General features: G+C 39.2%; 1 protein-coding gene across 6 annotated transcripts in view; it reads left to right on the plus strand.

Annotated features, from left to right (window-relative positions):
- The window catches only part of CNTN1 (contactin 1), a 265,155-nt gene that overhangs the window by 140,436 nt on the left and 105,951 nt on the right, over positions 1-18,768 (plus strand). Inside the window, exon 5 of one of the 6 annotated variants that reach the window (XM_075744721.1) lies at positions 16,977-17,015. The exons of the other annotated variants lie outside the window; for them this stretch is intronic. The gene's annotated coding sequence lies outside the window, so the exon portion shown is untranslated. The remainder of the gene's footprint in view (positions 1-16,976; positions 17,016-18,768) is intronic. 6 annotated transcript variants of the gene reach the window in all.

Here is an 18,768-nt window from a genome sequence, read left to right on the forward strand (position 1 = left end):
AAAAAAGTTCAAAACCATTAGCTGTTTTTAATTATGTTTTCAAACCATGAGTATTTTTTTTAATAGATACTTCAATATAGTGCTTCTTTTCCACGGAGTCCATAGAGCATGTAAATAACCACTATAAACTATAGGACATGACAGCTTCTATAGCAAGTGTTGGGGTTTGTGCTGATTGTTTATAGCACAATTATAGTGATAACCAGTGTCCTCTATATTTTCTAATGAAGCAGAACAGACACTCCCTGACTAAGAGAACTTTAGGTCTAAAATCAGGCCCCTGTAGCAATGTAGGTAGGTTTCTAAATTATTTATCAAACTGTTACTGTTGTCATCTCTGTTAGTTCTGCTGGATTCAATTGTCTTAACAGTAACAATTTAGTGGAGAAATCTGTTAGCACAGAAAAAAAAAATCAAAGCAAAATATAAGTTAAATATATTTATCAATGAAATACAAGTAATTTGTAACAACACTCAAGTCCACTCATATTCCCAATTCCAGCATGGCAGAAAAGAAGATCCCAGCACTAATCATAACATCACCTTGGGGGAAAAGCCCCAAAGAGCAATGTTTTAAATGTCTTTCTCTTCAAATGTGCTTATTTATGTTCATTAGCTATTTATATTATATCATATTATATTTGCATGTATTTATACTATATGTATGACTGCACTGCAAGCCCGAGAACCTATACTCCTTTGATTTAATGTGATTTAGTTTGTATTTCTATCTAAATTACATGAAATATTATAAAGAAACATGTGTAAGGTGAAATTCATGAAACTGAAAAAAAAGCAAAGCAAGTTTTGTTAGGAAGCCTTACCACGTTTTCCTCTACTTAAAGCATATTCCAAATCCTAACAGGTTAATGCATCGCCAGCATTAGTACTCTAATATCTACCTGAGAGAAGATGGCCATTCTCCACACAAAGGGCAAACAATCTTCTACATGTTCTCTTTTTCAGTCCACATTCTTTTGTCAATTTCAACCAAATTACTAAACCGTAAAACCTTACATGCAGACAGCTCCTCTGCAGCACAAAGGCAAGCTGACTTAACTTTATTAGCAATAGATAGGTTTTTGCCTGACTGTTGACAGGATAAGAGCTATTGTCTACAAATCGGAAAGTAGGGGGACAAAATGCTGGATTTCTGGACACATGATGGAGGTCAAGAGTTTATTCATTCTTTCCGGAAATTGGTAGATTTTTTCTCAAAAAGAGATGTAAAATTTTAAAAAAGAATTTGCGTACGGAAATTTCAGTTCTAAGGAAAAATTAAAACAGCAGACTCACCAGAAAAGATAGTCTCTTTAAAATTGTCTTTCCTTTCACCTCTTAGGTCAGTTAAATGTATTGCTTATGAGTATCATTTACTATAGCATTTACTGTATATTTTCATTCATTCATTCATCAAAAACTCACGTTATGGCCAGCCACATGTTAAAAATAAAGCAATCAAATAATTTACAGTGACAAAAGACTTAATTTTAAAAGGTACTGAACATCTGTAACTACTACTGACATGCGCTGGAATGAAATGTCAAGTTATGAGCATCCCTGGAAGTTGCTGTTTGGTAGGAATAGCAGCAGTTTAGCATCTCTCTGGTGGCTTAACCAATGTCAGGAAAAATTGTATTCTATATTGCATTAGAAAAATTCAGGCTGTCTTCATGAGTAAGGAGTGTAAACCCTCCCAGAGCTTTAGGGAGAAGCCATGAGATTTGCAGTTTGTCCATCTTTACCTTTAAGCTTCTTCAGCAAGAAGTAAGAGGAGTTTAATAAACAGCCTATGGCACTTAAGTAATGTTTGGTAGAGCGTATGTTATTTTTTGTTCCACACAGACCCTTAAGGAAATTTCTATTTTATAATAGTTACTTATTGTAATATCTTTTGCTAATCTTGAGTCTCATCTGTCTCAAACATTTGCAAATGCTTCTTCATAAAAGAGGTAATTGCCCAACAGTTACACTCTACTGAAATTACTATTTGCAGCAAAATTACTTGAACACATGAACACATGAACGGGTTATTGGATGCTGCTGAGCAATGGCACTAATACAGTTACTGAAAATCAAAGTGACCACAGAAATGGACTCCGTGCTCCACTCCTGGAACTGTTCATCCTCCAGCTTAAATGAACAAAGCTCTATTCAGATCAATTTAGTGATGACTCAGTGTCCAAATTCAGTCTAAATGATTATGCATAAGGATCACTGTAAGGTGCCAATTTTGTGTAACTGTGCCAATGATAATAAAGTAGAATAAAAGTCCAAATGTGAATAGCTACAAATAATTGAAGGAAATAAAGCTGAGGCATGGAAAGATTGGAGATGCTTTCAGCTAGTTACATAGTGAAATTTGCTACTATTTCCAGTAGTACATACCATGTAAACGGAATTTGCTACCATTTACAGTTAGCCTATACCATGTAAATGGAAAAGAGTCCCATCCTAGAGAGCACCACTGCAATTAGCTGATGTTGTTGACCACAGTAGATGGCCCACATTGTCAATGGTCTTCTCTTTTTCAGGAGACATTAAGAGGGAATTAGGGCAGAATTTCCATCAGTCCCCTCTGCTATTTTTAACCCACTCAGGACTCTGGTTTCTAGTGCTGTCTAGCACATTTCGTAAGTTTCCTCTTCATGCTTACAATGTGATTAAAAGCAAAATCTGCTTGTAATTAGCATTGCTAAGGTGGCCTGCAGGTCCACCAAACCCCAGTAGATGGACATAGGCAGACTTTTGCCGTCACTGAACAACTCAGTAGGCTGGAGAAGCGTGAACGTTGCTGGAGTCCCTGATTATCTTACCCTTAAGGTCCTGCAAAAAGACCATCACCATCACGTCCGATGTACTATCGCAGCAAAGAAGTGGGCTGCAAAGGCATCGCAACTATCATCTTCTCTTTGGGAAGAGGTAGGTTGTACTGCAACAGGTGTATCAGGCATTTTTTGTCCCCTATTGGATGGCCAGGCTCCTGGGCTTTCTTCCTATAGAAGAGGCCCTCTCATGACAACATCCTACGTTGGCTGACGAATGCCACAATCAATTCCTGTCAGAACAGTGAGAACTGGTCTCCTGGAAGTTAAGTATTTGAGGCAGGCACAGGCCAGTCAGGCCTTGGCAGCTATGACAGGGTGGGTCTGGTTACTTCATCCTGGACCTTGTTCTGGTGGTGGGCTAAGGAAATATTTTCTCTTATTGCCAGAGACCAGAACAAAACAGACTGTAGGATCTAGCTTCCAACGCTAGTGTCTTTTTTGTCTTATTTGTTTTGGGTTTGTTTTGGCATTTGTAACGCAGATGATCATCCTGAACAGAATGTTAATTTATCCCTGCAAAAATTACAGCTTCCTTTTGTGATACAATTTGTGGGTTCGTGTGAATCTTTCTGTGCATTGAAGAAAGATATATATGTCCTAAGGCAATTTGTCTTTGGGGAATTATGTGACCTTACACACTTCATGAAATGGATAGAGTTCTGATTTAGCCCCATGATGGCATTTTATTTTGAATTGTAGAGACAGACCTTTTTATTTTGCTTTTGCAAAATAAGCAGTTGCTCTTCGGAGACATTTAAAAGGAAGCGTGTGAGGGAACTAAAAGGCCTTGTACCAGTTATCTATAAAGAAATAGATTTCTTCTTTTTATTACTTTTTATTACTTTACTACTAAATAAATAATGTGGTTACTTTTCCATTAAAGCAGTTGGCCAGGTCTTCAGACTTAACCAGTCTGATTTGGTATTAAAGAAGGGACATAATGTTGATGGTGATATATAGGATGATAATACAAAGAACCTTGAGGTGCAGAACCGTGGCTGCTGAATTTTTAGTTATTCCTGAAAAAACAGGGACTGTAGCAGGATTTTTAAAGTGACATAACATTTTGGAGCAAATACAGCATAGAGCTGTATGAAGATGTTCAATCAGCCTAAGCCACATGGAAAACTTTAGCTTTGGAAGCAAGAAGAGGCAGGACCACTAAATGAATCGTCTGCACCTGATTGAATGTCACTCTGGATGCATGTTTTTTCTTGAACTAAGTACTACAAATATTTATAAACATTTTAAAATTATTTGTTTGTTAAGTACAAGTATCGTTCTAATTCCTACAAGTATGGAAACCATAAGCTTAGTTGGTAGATAGTGGAACACTTTCTCTCAGCATGTAGAGAATAATGACAAGTAGTGGCAGAACATCACCTAAAAAAGGACAGAATTTTCTCACCATCATTGTTTTCCCTTAATTTTTTGAAACTTGTAAAAAAAAAATAAAAATTCTGCATGTTAGTATGAGTAAAGATAGAATGTTTTAAACACTTTCATTTTCAAATACAATGGAAATTTTACAAGCAAGATTAGCATTAAATAAGATAAACACAAATATTTTTCATGTGTCTGTTTTACTGCATATATATTTTGGCCTCTTTATTATATAAATAATTTTACAGGCAGTTCAACAGTAGAAGTATTGTAGAATGCCTTGTATACTAGCAGCAGACAACATCAAGTAATGAATATCTCTAAAATTAACTTTTGAACAGCTATCTTTGTGATGAAAATCATCTTCACTTGTAAATGGTTGGTAGGTCAACACAGGCTATTAAATATTAACCCACTGCAGAAAGCTAGGAAATTGTGCGTTTTGGCTTTATTTTGCTGTAACTTGCTGAAACTGGGACAAACAAGCTTGGCATTGGGGCACTTGGAACTGAGCAGTCCCCAGCTGCTTTCATGACGTAGGAAACTTGCCACCCGACTACAAAAGCACGGATAATGCCTCAGTGATCGTCCTGGAGTTCTTCTCTGGCTCTGCAAATGGAACTTGAAGTTTGGCTGCCAATGAACAGTAGTAATCCTTTGGCTGGACGCTTACACAGAGCACAGCGAAGTTTTAAACTCTTCATTTAATTTTATTTCCTGAAGACATGCATAGAATGGAAGTGTCTCCTTGCTGTGAAAATTAGCCAGTTGTCTTCAGAAACCACCATCTTAACTTAAATGTACTAAACTGTTGGATGCACTAAATTCAGAATGGCTCTCCTTGATCTCATCATATCTGACACAAATTGTTATGATCTATAAAATTACCTATTCTGAGTCCTTTTCCCCTTGTGTCCAAGCTCAGCTCTTTGTTTGCCTTTAGAAGGAGATCATGCAGTCTCTCAGGACCCAGAGGAGCGGGCTGCTCGGCAGGGCAAGGCATGCCAGGTGCCAAGGCAAGGGCAGTGTCCTCAACGAGACCACCACTACCACCCTTTGTTCTTCCCCAGCTCAGACACACACTCATCAACTCGTTACAGTCCCTGTTTACACAGACAGCCTGCCATGACAGCCTTCCCCACTCACCTTTCATACACATACACACGCAAACTTACAAATCCTTCTGTTTCTTATCGCTTAAACCATGCTCGTGCTCGGAGGTACGTGTACATAGACATATACGTCTCTGTTTATAACTGAAGAAGAAGAGCAGAGGAGGTCCAGCGGTGGAAGCCAGGAGTCTGGCAAGAGTCTGGATTGCCAGACAGGTTCGCAGTCATCACGCAAATCCAAGGTCAAATCAGCAGGGCAAGGTCAGGGCCGGGCACGGGTGCCTGCAGCATTGCTCAGGCAAGAGCCTGAGCTCAACATAGCCTCCAACCCACGGAGCAGCGCAAGGGTGGGTGGAGGCCCAGGGGAGGCTTCTCACAGCCCTTCCTCATAATCCTATGAACTGCATTCAAATATGTGTGCAAAATACAGAGATACAGGTTAAGAACAGCAAATGTTACTGTTATAAGGGGCGTTCCCACTATTTGTGGTAAGCATCAATTTTCAGTGTGGCAGGAATCAGACTGTGTGCCTCTCAGAAATTCACCTTAAGCTTCTCAATGGCAAACTTGGCACAGTAATCATCTACTGATGCTTATATTTCATGAGGTGAGTTGAGTCCTGAAACCCCCAATAAATATTTTATAAATGTAAACTTTATCAGTCCAATCAGTTGTGAAATTTAAGAGTGGGTATAGCTCTAGTTTTCTTTGATATTGGTATTAATATTAATACAGTCTTATGAACTTCAAGATACGTTGATAAAACAAAATCTTGCAACTTAGTATTATAGCTGAAATCAGGTGAATTTTAGAGTACCAAATATTCTGTATAGACCCAATTTATAAAAATAATAGTTGACTTCTTTCCAAGTAACTTGCAGCCATATGATAAGAACATAATTAATGCTTTTAAGATCATCTTCAGTTTTTATAGTATATTATTTATTTTTAATTAGATTGTTATTGTTTAGTTATACTAGACTTAGTTCCTAATAGGCTTTCATGCAGTGTAATTATTTGATTCATCTTCAAAACATATGTAAAATGCCATGAAAGTAGCACGTTTAAAATCTTTAATATTCCTCTTCTGTGATGCAGGTTCTCACTGAATATGTAAAATGGTGGAAGAAATGTAATTTTGTTAAGATGATAGCTAAATTCTTTGGAGAGAGAGAATTCTCTGCTGAAAACCTATGCTACCAATGTTGTTCTACATCTACATCATTAATTAAGATTTAAATAAAAGTGAATCTATTAATGCAGAGGAAAAAAATGTACATATATAATTAATATTGGTGATAAAGTAAATTCAGTGTTTTTTGTGAGATAAATTCAAAACCATTTGTTATAGTTCTGCATAAATTTCCTGGAATCAGAGTTCTTCTCCTAACCCTCTCATCGGACTCAGTAGGAAACATCTGTAATCTGAACTTTGGAGAGATCTCTTACACCTGGTTTTTCTCAACAATGAAATTCTTCCCAAAGTCCTGGTTGCACGGTTTTGCAGTGCACAAGTATGAACCTAGCGTGGGACTGGGTCTAGCAGGGTCAATATTTTGTCATCAAATTCGTTATCCTGTGAAGTAAAACGGAGATTAGAAAACAAGTAGTGCTGTGAGCAGCGGAATTCCTGAAGCGTGGTTGGCTGTGGCTTTTTGTGCCGTGTTTGTGTTGTCTGCCCCAAGGTGAACTGCAGCCTCAACAAGCTTCTCCCGTGGCTGAGACATCCCTGAGTGACCGCTGCCTTGTGCAGGTTCTGTTACCGTGGCTGAATGCCATTCCTGCCGTTCCCTTACAGGTGCTGCTTACCAGGTGTGGTGGGTTGACCCTGGCTGGGGGCCAGGTGCCCACCAGAGCTGCTCTATCACTGCCCTCCTTCACTAGACAGGGGAGAAAAGGTATAATGAAAAGCTTGTGGGTCAAGATAAGGACAGGGAGAGATCACTCACTAATTATCGTCACGAGCAAAACAGACTGAACTTAGAGAGGGAATTCATCTAATTTATTGCTAAGCAAAACAGAGTAGAGCAATGAGAGATAAAACCAAATCTTAAAACACCTCCCCCCACCCCTCCCATCTTCCCAGGCTCAACTTCACTCCCGGCTTCAACCTCCGCCCCCCCTCAGCAGCACAGGGGGACAGGCAATGGGGATTACGGTCAGTTCATCACATGTTGTTTCTGCTGCTTCTTCATCCTCAGGGGGAGGACTCCTCTCATCGTTCCCCTGCTCCAGCGTGGGGTCCCTCTCACGGGAGACAGTCCTTCACAAACTGCTCCAGCGTGGGTCTCTCCCACGGGGTGCAGGCCTTCAGGAGCAAACTGCTCCAGCATGGGGTCCCCCACGGGGTCACAAGTCCTGCCAGCAAACCTGCTCTGGCGTGGGCTCCTCTCTCCACGGGTCCACAGGTCCTGCCAGGAGCTTGCTCCAGCGTGGGCTTCCCATGGGGCCACAGCCTCCTTCAGGTGTCTCCACCTGCTCCGGCGTGGGGTCCTCCATGGGCTGCAGGTGGAATCTCTACACCCCTTCATCCTTCCTCCATGGGCTGCAGGGGGACAGCCTGCTTCACCATGGTCTTCACCAGGGGCTGCAGGGGGATCTCTACTCCGGTGCCTGGAGCACCTCCTGCCCCTCCTTCTGCACTGACCTTGGTGTCTGCAGAGTTTCTTACATCTTCTCACTCCTCTCTCTGGCTGCAAAGGCTCCCTCTAACTGTTTTTTTCCCTTCTTAAATATGTTATCACAAAGGCGCTGATTGGCTTGGCCTTGGCCAGCGGCGGGTCCGTCTTGGAGCCGGCTGGCATTGGCTCTGTCAGACACAGGGGAAGCTTCTAGCAGCTTCTCACAGAAGCCACCCCTGTAGCCCCCCCCGCTACCAAAACCTTGCCACACAAACCCAACACAGCAGGCCTGTCTCCTGCGCCCATTTTCATGACACTTTTAGTAAATTAACTTATTTACATCCTATGGACTTCTGTCAAATTTGGTTAAAACAGACTGGTGAACGTAAAAGTTAATCAGGAGGAAGAAACCGTCAGACTGACAGGCAGAGACACTCATGCAAGCAGCGTGAGTGCATACAGCTCCTTTCCTCAGGAGCCTAAAAAGAAAGTAGTATTTTTGTGAAGGTTAATCCATTTTTGACAGATGTTCTAGCCAGAGGCTGGTGTAAAAGATCAGCATTTGCTGTGGGCTGAGAACAGATGTGAAACAAAGAGCAAAAAGGGAAAGAAACATGACCAAGATCCTCAGCGTGTCCGTGGTGCGCAGGGCACAGGAGATTGGGGCTGTACGTTAGCTGTACCAGGCATGGCGAGCGGAGGAGGAGGTACCGAGACCTCATGGAAAGCATACGTAAGGGAAGCATTTTCATGGTACCTGGCAGGCAGGAGTCTGTTAACAATTTAATCTTTTCTATCTCTCCCCTTTTCTTCTTTTTTGGCTTGTTATCCTGGCAGGAGGTCTCATGAGCTCTTGGAATTGGGCTCCGCTTGGTTTCATTACTTACATTCTTTGTGAACTTGTTCAGTACCGGCTCTTGTTGTTTACCTCTAATAATTTTCTGTAGAACAGTTCTGGAGGGCAGACAGAAACACACCTTCGGATATTATTATTTCCCCCCATTTTGTGACAATAAGTGAGCACCAGCTCTGTGTTTCTTGTGCTAAAGTAAGAATACTGATGTAACCTTTTCTTTTTACCTGAAATTAAGTTTTAGGGGAAGCTTTTAAAAAGTCTTTTGAGATCTAGTAGCAAGCAGTTTAGTTTATTTCTAATGGAATATTGAAAAAAGCCAGTAGGTTTCTATGTGGTGGGAAGCAGTATACCAGACACATGGGGAGCTGTGCACATTTAAAATTGCCTGAGGATCTGCTTCTATGTAATCTGGGTAATACAAGGCCATACACTCTATCTTTCCTGATAGAGTGTATGTGTGTTATGAATCCCCAAATCTGCTATTATTTACTGTCGGCTGCAAAGGCAGGAAGCTCGCTGGGGTGCAGGTTGAAGAGCAGGATCCAGAGGAGTGGATGAATACGTTGTATGTCTCCAGTGGCACCGCTCGTTCCCTTTCCCAAAGGACTCAGATTTTATACCCATTCCAACAAGAAGATAAGCAGCTGACAGAAAATTGGTGGTTTTCAATGATGGTTTTCTCCACTGCGTTTTTAACATATAGATCAAATCAAATCAAATGCCTTATGCTGTGAATTACAAAACCAGCAATGCCATATGTACTGGCACGTTTTCTGCAAACTCTTGAAGGATAGAAACATGTAGGTATTGTGTTAGGACTGCCACTCATTATATAGTCTGTAAGTTGGTTTGCTCTAAGCTGTTACACATGGTAAAATTGCATCTGTGGGAGAGATCTTTGTCATCTGCCCATCATTGTTCACCCCGCTGAGGTACTGGGGGGGGGCAGTTAATGAGAAAGCTCGAGAGGAGGAGATGCCTGGACCTGAGGCTGGACCCTGCAATAGTCAGCTCCGTACTAAAGCTGTATCCTTCTACTAAACCCACATTTATGGGATAGCAGGAAACAACTCTCTTGTTTGGCACAAGGCAGTGTAAAGCAAAGCTTGGGAAACCTTTGCAGGAAATGAACTGTATCTAATCCAGTTTGATATAGTAGGCAGCATATTATTAAGCCAAATCACCATGTTTATCCCTTTTTTCTTTGCACCCTTTTCCCTGAGGCCAGTACCCTTCCCTCCTCCAGGCAAGGTTTTATAATTAGAGGGATCAGTAAACCTTCCTTCTGTCCCCTTTTCTTGTCCACCCGCGCTGCCTCCCAAGTTCATGCCAATATTTACTGCTGAATAAGATGCAGCACTCCATTAAAACCCAAATCACTGCAATAATGAACTGGAATTACTTGCCAGGGGCAAAGTGTGTTTTGTTAAGATACCAGAAAAGATCCCTAGACCAAGTCCACAGAGGCCTGGTCTTTGCATTTACTCCCATCAAATGTAAAAGAAAAGAAAGGCAAACAGCACAGTTACTATGAGGCTATCTTAATTTTATTTTGAGGCTTCTCTTATTTTCAATATTGAATCCACTTTTCCCTTTTGTCCAGTTTTGGCTTTTTTTTGTCGTCTTTCTGTCATCTTCTGTCATGTTTCTTCTTCCTTGCTTTTCTTCTCACGTGATGCTGGTCAGCTGAAATGGTAATTGGCTCCCTGTCAGGCCAACTCAAGGAATTGCAATTTATTTTTGCCTGTCACCTGTTGAAAAAGGACTGGAGATTCCTTTTCAGCCAACTTAGGAATCCATTAGTAGCACAAAAGCAGCAGCTGCATCACGGCAGGGATGCGCAATACTTACATACATCACTTACTCTTTATCTGCTTTGAGGCATTAGGATGGATTGTTGTCTTTAATTGTCTACCTGAGGAAAAAAACAAAGAGTCCATATAGTGCTTAAAATCAACTGCTCTGTTTTTAACTCCAGAAATGACATTTCTTATACCACAAAACCGTATTGAAAAATGATTTACAAACAGAAAATTGTACAGCTAAGACATAGTCCTAGTCCAGTGCTGCATTGCTTCAATTTTTAAGTTGTATAACCTTACCCAGAAGGTGTAGTAACACAGTAGTAAATCAGGCGGCTTCTCAAGACGCTTTCAAAATCTGCGATTCACTTAGGCTGACTTGGCTGAGAATTCAGGTTATAGTCTGAAGCCATAATGGTCTTATTGATGCAGAAAAAGCAGCAGCAGCCAATGTATCGGTCATTTCTTTCCTTATCCTCCACTTGTTATATTGCAGCCAGAAACGCTGCAAATATAAATGGTTGTGTTGTATTTCAGTTTTCATTAAAACGAGGGAGAACTAATAAAAATAAAAGCTGTAAGATGCAGAAGTTGATTACAGCCAAGAAATCTGAAGAATGCTGTGGTCATTTTTGGAGCTTTTTTTATTCTGTTCTTTTTATGCAGCATCACACTGACCTTTGGCAGGATAGTCCCTATTGAGACACTGTTTTCACAATCTGCTAGCCTTCTTTAGTCTTTGCCAAGTGCTGGTAGTGATGGGTTTTCAAACACCCTTTCCAGTGATGGAATTTCATATACCCTTTTCCTTTGCTTTTAGTCCTTTCAGAAAAAGTACTTTCTGTCCTGGTAACCTGGTAACATCAGCGGTGCATGCAATGCGGTATGTTGAACTAATTGCCAATTAAATAATAGGGAAGGCCAAGATCTAACAGAAAATCATTGTGCACAGTTCATTAACTGCATTTCACAGAACCAAAATCATGCCACGGGATTTTTAAAAACAGGTTTAAGGAATGAACAGTTTCTTCCTTAATACTGAATAGCTACAATGCAGAGCAGAATGGAAAGATATTCAGACTAGCAGTTCCTGGGGTTTTCACTTCTTCCCCCACCCCAGGTAGGTATCTGTACAATTCAGTAATTTCTGTGGATTAGTTTATCTTCTCTGTGAGATGACTGGCTTTAGAAAAGACGTGAGGAGTCTCAGAGATAACCAGTATCTTAGTACTACATGTAAATATGCCTTCTCTGATGTTCAATTATAATAAACTAGGAAATACTAAATAAGATTGCAGATGCCTTGCAGGCAGAATTTAAAATATTTGAGTGGTTTCACAGAGTAATCATGAGAATAATGACAGTATCAGGAAGCATGCCTTATGGTAAGGGGTTCATACCATAGAGTATTTAACTTACAAAGATTCAGCTAATACCTACAAGCAATGGTAAAGTGCCATAAGAGGAAGCTTTTGTTTCGTAAATAAAGGTATAACAAGGCTGGTTCTTGATGCTACTGGTTCCTGATGCTAGACAGATTCCGACAAGAAATGCAACGGGTGTGCATGTGTTCATCAGAATGTGCTTGAATATAGGCAAAAATGGCCAGAAATAAAAAATGAGACATAAGAAGTAAGTTATGTTTGGGGAAGGAGTGGAAGTGTAGAAGGTCTGAGAATGAGCAGCATTTCATCTAGAGCAATGAGGTTTGAAATGTCAGTGATAAATACATTGGTGGAATGGGTCAAATACTTAGAAAAAAGGAAAGGAGGGAGAGACCAAAATAAAATTTGAAAATAATTTTTTTAATAATAGATCTAAAAGCTAATATTGAAAAGCTTTACCTTTAATGTTTGAAGTATTGAGATGAAAATGTTTCAAAATAAGTTCTTTGACATATGGTCTATTGCATAAACTTAAAATTTAACATGAAGCTTATTTTTTGAGAGAGAAGCAGTGACATCTAGCAATAATACATCAAGATCTATTTTTAATCTTGCTGCTGATTGAATGCTGCATAGCTGCTGGTTATAAAGATCTTTTTCATGCAGGTAGTTTATTACTATGTGAATGGAACATCTTTCAAGGTAATTCATAACCCATTGTCATCTCAAGACCTTTTGTTATTGATGTAGCTGTTATCAAGAAAGTTTTTTACAATCAGTTCTTTCTCTATTTTTGATCTCTTGGTCACAGCTTTGTTTGCAGTTTCCAAAGCTGTTTGTGCTGTTCAAACATGAAGTAGGTTGGAAGTTTTTTGCTCGTTAAGAGCAATAAAAATTACTGCTCACTAAAAATTATCTACTTTGAACCTCACTGGAGCCTAGCAATTTAATTTGTGGTCTAAGAATGGCCTTTCCTGAAAGCGTTAAAAGGAGGTGCCATAAAATAGAATAGAATTGGAGGTTCTGGCTTTGGGAACCGGTAACAAGGATTGCCAGTCTGAAAACACAGGATCCTACTCTAGGGGAGCACCGTGCCAGAACATCATCCTCTGCCTTCTTTCTGCAGCTCCAGTTCTTAAAAGACCACGAGAGCTCAGAGGTGGGTCAGTAACTTTCAACCAGCTGCCTCAGTGCTTAGTCCAGTACTTTATGCTTTGTAAGAAAGTATTTAGTAGTTACTGAAGACTTCAAGAACTGGGAATGTCACTGTAGTCTTTGCTAAAAAATTCACCATACATCCTCCAGAATCAATTTCCAGCTTTTTCTTTTTACTATGCCTTTCCCTAATAGATTAAAGGACCCTTTTTGTCTCCAGTAATTTCAACTCATACTTATGTCCTGTAGCCAGGATATTCCTCAGTCATCTCCTTGGTATGCCAGACAGTTGAACAAGGAAAGTTCTTGCCATAAGGCATTTTCTCCACTTCTTTTGTGTATGTGTATATATATATAAAAATATTTTACATCTCTCCACGTTCTTTTTTTTTCAGTCTTTTTTAATAAATATCATCCAGCATCATAATTATTTACAGTGTTCCAATATGACTTGTGCTAGTTCCAAGCAAATTTGCTTATTTCTAACGAGAAAATTCACATGATAATGGTACTGCTTAGTCAATTATTCCCTAAGGGCCACACAGTTCTTTTAACCACCGCATTGTCCTGGAAACCCCAGTTAAATTGCTTGCCCGCTGTATCCCCTACATGCTTTTTCAGAGTTGCTGCTGTCCAGAGCACACCCATCCTGGTTTATGACCTCCGTAATTTATTCCTTTCTCCACTGAATGCCATGGTTTTCTAAGCATTGAAGAACACTGTGGCTGCTTTGTTCTTATTGTTAATTGTGGATTTTGATTTTTTTTTAAAAAAAAACAGACTTTTTTCATTAGCAAGTATAGCAGGAATGATTTTACATTTATATCCAAGTAACAAATATTATCGAGCTGAACAGGTCAAAAATGTCCTGTGAAATGTAATTTCCTTTTCCATGTCCTTCCTTTGTCATTATTAGGTGAGAAATACCCGAGACTTCAGAGCTTTGGTTGTAGCTTGAAATTATGTGCCTGCCTGGTAGCACCAATGTCAGTAAAGTTCTGAAAGGGAAGACATCAGAAGGACGTTTCCTGCATCATGATAACCCTGAAATATAGTCTTAGAAGGATACTCTTTAAAGTGTCTTCTGGAATTGAAGGAAACTTTTACAATGCCTGCTGTAAGGGGCTAACAAGAGCTTTCAGAATTCTTCCACCAGGATTTTCTTTTAAGATCTATCCTATGTCTGTTGGGAATTAAGAAGAGCAGTGGGTTATATACCACATAGAAATTGAAGAATGAAATCTGCAAAATCAGTAACAACAATTTGGTGGTTTAAACACTAAATAACTCTTTAGAACCATCTTCAAGGTACAGATTCAGTTTTGAATACGAAGTTATTCAAAATATCTTCAAAATATATACAGATTTTAGTCAAATTCATTAAATTGTTTCACACCAGCAGATGATCACTTCCAGATAACCCTTCTCAGAATTTAAAAGAATTGATTCCTTGATAATGTAATGCCAATTTGAAGACTTAGCTGATTTGATATCTCAAGTCTAATTTTGACCCTAGCTTATTTATGTAGCTTTGATTTGCAAATATATTGCTTTGCTCTTAGTTTAGTGTTAATAATTGTAGATTGTTATGTTTTTTACATTTTATTTTAGCTAAATGGTTTAAATCAAATTTATGAGACATAGGATGAGTCACATTTATTTCAGAACATAATGGAGACCCAGAGCTCTCAATATTGGTCACTTAAGGCTATCACCTGACCATTTCTGTCTGTATTTAATTCAAATGCATTTGGTTTTCACCATAAGTTCACACACTTTGCAGGATAAATAGAAATTGCTAAATGGAAGCATTTTTATTAAAAGCACTAACGATGTGTTAGAACAAATAATCTTTAGATGTGCCATGAATCATAAAATAGTGGTGGTAAAAAAGTATGAGCAATTAATGAAATCATCTGCCCCAGTATATGTTATAGACATAGCACAGTATTATTTTGTAAGTTGTAATCTTGTACAATAGGAACAGTTTTCTTCACTGCAAAACACACATCAAGACAGAAGAAGATCAATGGTAAACAAAGGAAAGAAAATCTGCTTTGTTTTTTCTCCTAAGTCTAATCACTTTTCTTCTGATAAGACATATAGGCAAGTATAAAGTGTAGTCTGCACATAATTTACTGGAAGAGTATAGCAGTGTGCCTTAAATAATCTCCTCAACTGTAATTTCAAGTGTCAAATATGATAGCACAGATGAAGAGAGTTTTTCTTTTTGTCTGTATCAATAAATCCATTCCTGACCATGTTACAGTAGTTACAGGCAAAGGGAGTTTTGCCCATGTCAAACGGGAGAAATTTAGCGTTTATTCAATTATCATGTGCAACAAAGAGGTAAATTAATGTACATTATTCATCAGTTTATTGCTGATGCTTGGACTGTCATTTGCTCTTTTCCATCCACGATAAATGTCCAAAGAGTTCAGCTTATAAACGATTGAGTAGTCTGCTCATACAAAGCAAATACACTCTGCAGTGCTGTAACACAGGAAAAAGCAGGAAGTTTCATTGTTAGGGTAGGTCTTAAAGCTGTCTTTGGTACGTGCTCTGTTGGGGAGCTGGTGCCTCCTGAAGTGAAGGTTGCTGCAAGTCTTCTGAAGCTCATCTTTTCGTGAAAATCACGTAACACTTTATTCCCATAGAAAACCTAACACAAGTTCCTTCTCAAATATTTGGCTTTCAACTTTTTTTATGCCCCAGTATCTGATCTTAATTCTGTTTCTACTCTAAGAAAGTGTAATGCTGGAGTTCAATTTGAAAAGTAACAGCTTTGAAATGCACATGTCAAAATGATCACAGAGAAATTATTCCTGATTTCCTGGTCCTGAGGGCCTATACCATTGTATTATTTCCTTTGTTCCACTATGCTTGTACTTTAAATTCTTCAGTCCCCATACACCATACTGGCGAAGGACTATTCTCCTCTCTCTTTATCATCTTGTTTCTGCTTAAGAGTCCAAAGAATGATCTGCAAAAGTTTGGAGTTCACATCCTGTGACAGCTCACAAATACTGAAATTTTAGCTCTTCAAAATGGCCAATGCATTTCTGCAAATGCTATAAAAGAAAAGTGAGATTGCAGCATTAAAATAAACCACCAAATCAAACAGTAATGCAAGATGCCATCTCCCAGTTAAGATAACACTGACTTATTGTCAAATTTCAATATGTTAGAAAAGGAATTTTCAGTTATACCGTCAGCACAGAAGCTGTCTGTGCTGTGACCTAAAGCTACTCTGTGTTAATGAGAAGAAAAAGTTGATATATAAAACTGCATTGCAAAATGCCTGGTGAGTTTAATTATGTATATTAAATATTTTGCAGGCATTGCCCCCCATTAGAAGATTTTTTCATATTGTTGGAATTGTAATGAGAATTAGAAAATTTTCTCATCCAAAGAAGGAGACCCCAAAGTTCTCAGAATGTTTCAGAACATAATTGATATTACAGTACAAATGCTGTACATTTTAAAAATGATTTATTGTAATATTTTGAGAAATAGACCAAATGACCAAATTTGTATTGCCATAATGATTCAACAGATGCATTAGCAGACCACAGAATGTGATATATAGCAGGTTTTGGTAGTTGTTATAAATAGCAGCATCTTTCACATTGCCTTTTTAAATGTACTAGTAATGCATGCTGGACCATGTTCTCATTGTATCTATCTCCATCAGTATAAAAGCACAGAGATGCCATTGAAGATAATGATATTTCAATTTCTGATGTTGGTTACTGTGAGTAACATTTTGTCTGTTCTTCTCTTGTCATTTCAGCTGTACATCAGGGAGGTAATTTCACCTTTTTTTTTTTTCAGATGAATTGAATGTGAAAGGTACCTTACATGCCTCTCCAGGTAAATTAGTTCAATTGACTATTTGAGGCAATTAAGAAAAATTGAGCACTTTGGGGAAGAGGTCAGGGAAGAAGGATGAAGGCAGGCACAATAGAAAGTATGTGTAAAAGTTAATAAATTAAAGCATCTATAATTGATTTTCTTTAAAGATGTTAATGTGTGGATATTCCTAATTTGTAAATGCACTAACAAGGGACTGTTTACAAGGGCGTATGGGGATAGGACAAGGGGTAATGGCCTTAAGCTGAAGGGTAGATATTAGATTAGATACTAGAATGCCTCCAGGTCCGTATCAGCAATGCAGTAAATACCAAATAGCTGTGCAGGACCTGTAGGCAGTTGTGTAACGAAGTCTGTAGAGACTCTTTTATTGCTTGGAAGAACGTGGAGTTGCTGCAAGATGTTACAGCATTACTTTGCAATCGATACCTTCTAAATGAGAAGGTTATTTTGATTTCTTGGCGTATCACCATACTGAAATAGCATCTGTGAAAGAATACACTTGTATGTTACATTCAACAGAATAGTTATCAACTAAAACATTTGTAATTATTTGAAATTAGTCTTTTGGAAAGGAATTACTAATTCAACTTTGATAACTAAAGAGAAAGGTCTCATTTTGTGGCTGAATTGCCTAAGCTGTATTTATCTACATATCAAAATGTATTTTTTGTCACAACGATATGAAACTTGGAACAAGATCTCTGAAATGGAATTTTCTAGGCTTCAGTCCTGCAAACTGATGGGTGCCTCCTGTGATTTTGCTGTATGCGTTCATCCTATACTTAAATTTTTGCACACAGTTCAGTAGATCAGGCCTTTGGCTTTCAAATGCCTGGTTTTTTATTTAACTTTCTTCTTGGTATTCAGGAATAAAAAGCAAAGCAAAATTATTTGGATGTATAAAATCAAGTGCCTCTCTCTTTTGGTTTTATTTATAGACCTATAAATTGCTTAAAAGTGATCTCAAATGGTTCTCTGGATTCAGTCATTAAACTAATTAGTCATACTTTCTATAAAATAATTCTTGTACTTTACTTACTATTCACATAAACATTATTGCATTACAAAGATAAAGTACTCGCATTTTCAGACGTATTGCATTGCAAAGATAAAACACTCGCACACTCGTGGAGCTAATCCTGCACGTCATGGTAGAAATTCAGGGTCAGATGCATCTCACTGATTTTTCGGGTTGTTTTTGTTGGGGGTTGCCAAATCCGGTTGCCTGAGGGAGGCAAGGCTGAGGAGCAGCTCCCTGTGCCCGGGACCAGCCAGCGGCGATGCTCAGCAGCTCGCACAGTGCGTACATACGTCTGTATGCGGCTGGCCATGTAGATCGACAGACAGACAGCAACAGTGGTCGCAAACAGAAACAGCCCCAACAGCCTCCTCTTGTCTGGCTGATCAAGATGAAAGCCTGTTAGTGGAAAGTGTTTGTCCATACATAAATGTGGACCCCTCCAGTAGCTGGCCTGAGGGGTTCAGGCTGTCCCAGACCTGGCCCTGAATCCCCAGGTGTCCCCAGCTGCTGGTGGCAGCTGCTCCAATACCTGCTCCCAAGCCTCTTACCCTAATTGCCGGCTAGTCCGGCTTGATGACCACTGGTGATTACGCACTGCCATACATACCCACACCATACGTTTCTATGCCGGTCTCTGCAGTTGCTGGCACCCTGGACACATGGGCCCATGACCCGTGGCTCCTTCTCCAGTGGCCACCACTCAGACCCCTCACACACTCCAGTCTGTCC

The sequence above is a fragment of the Balearica regulorum genome, chromosome 1, assembly GCF_011004875.1.
Source record: "Balearica regulorum gibbericeps isolate bBalReg1 chromosome 1, bBalReg1.pri, whole genome shotgun sequence".
Taxonomy (NCBI): domain Eukaryota; kingdom Metazoa; phylum Chordata; class Aves; order Gruiformes; family Gruidae; genus Balearica; species Balearica regulorum.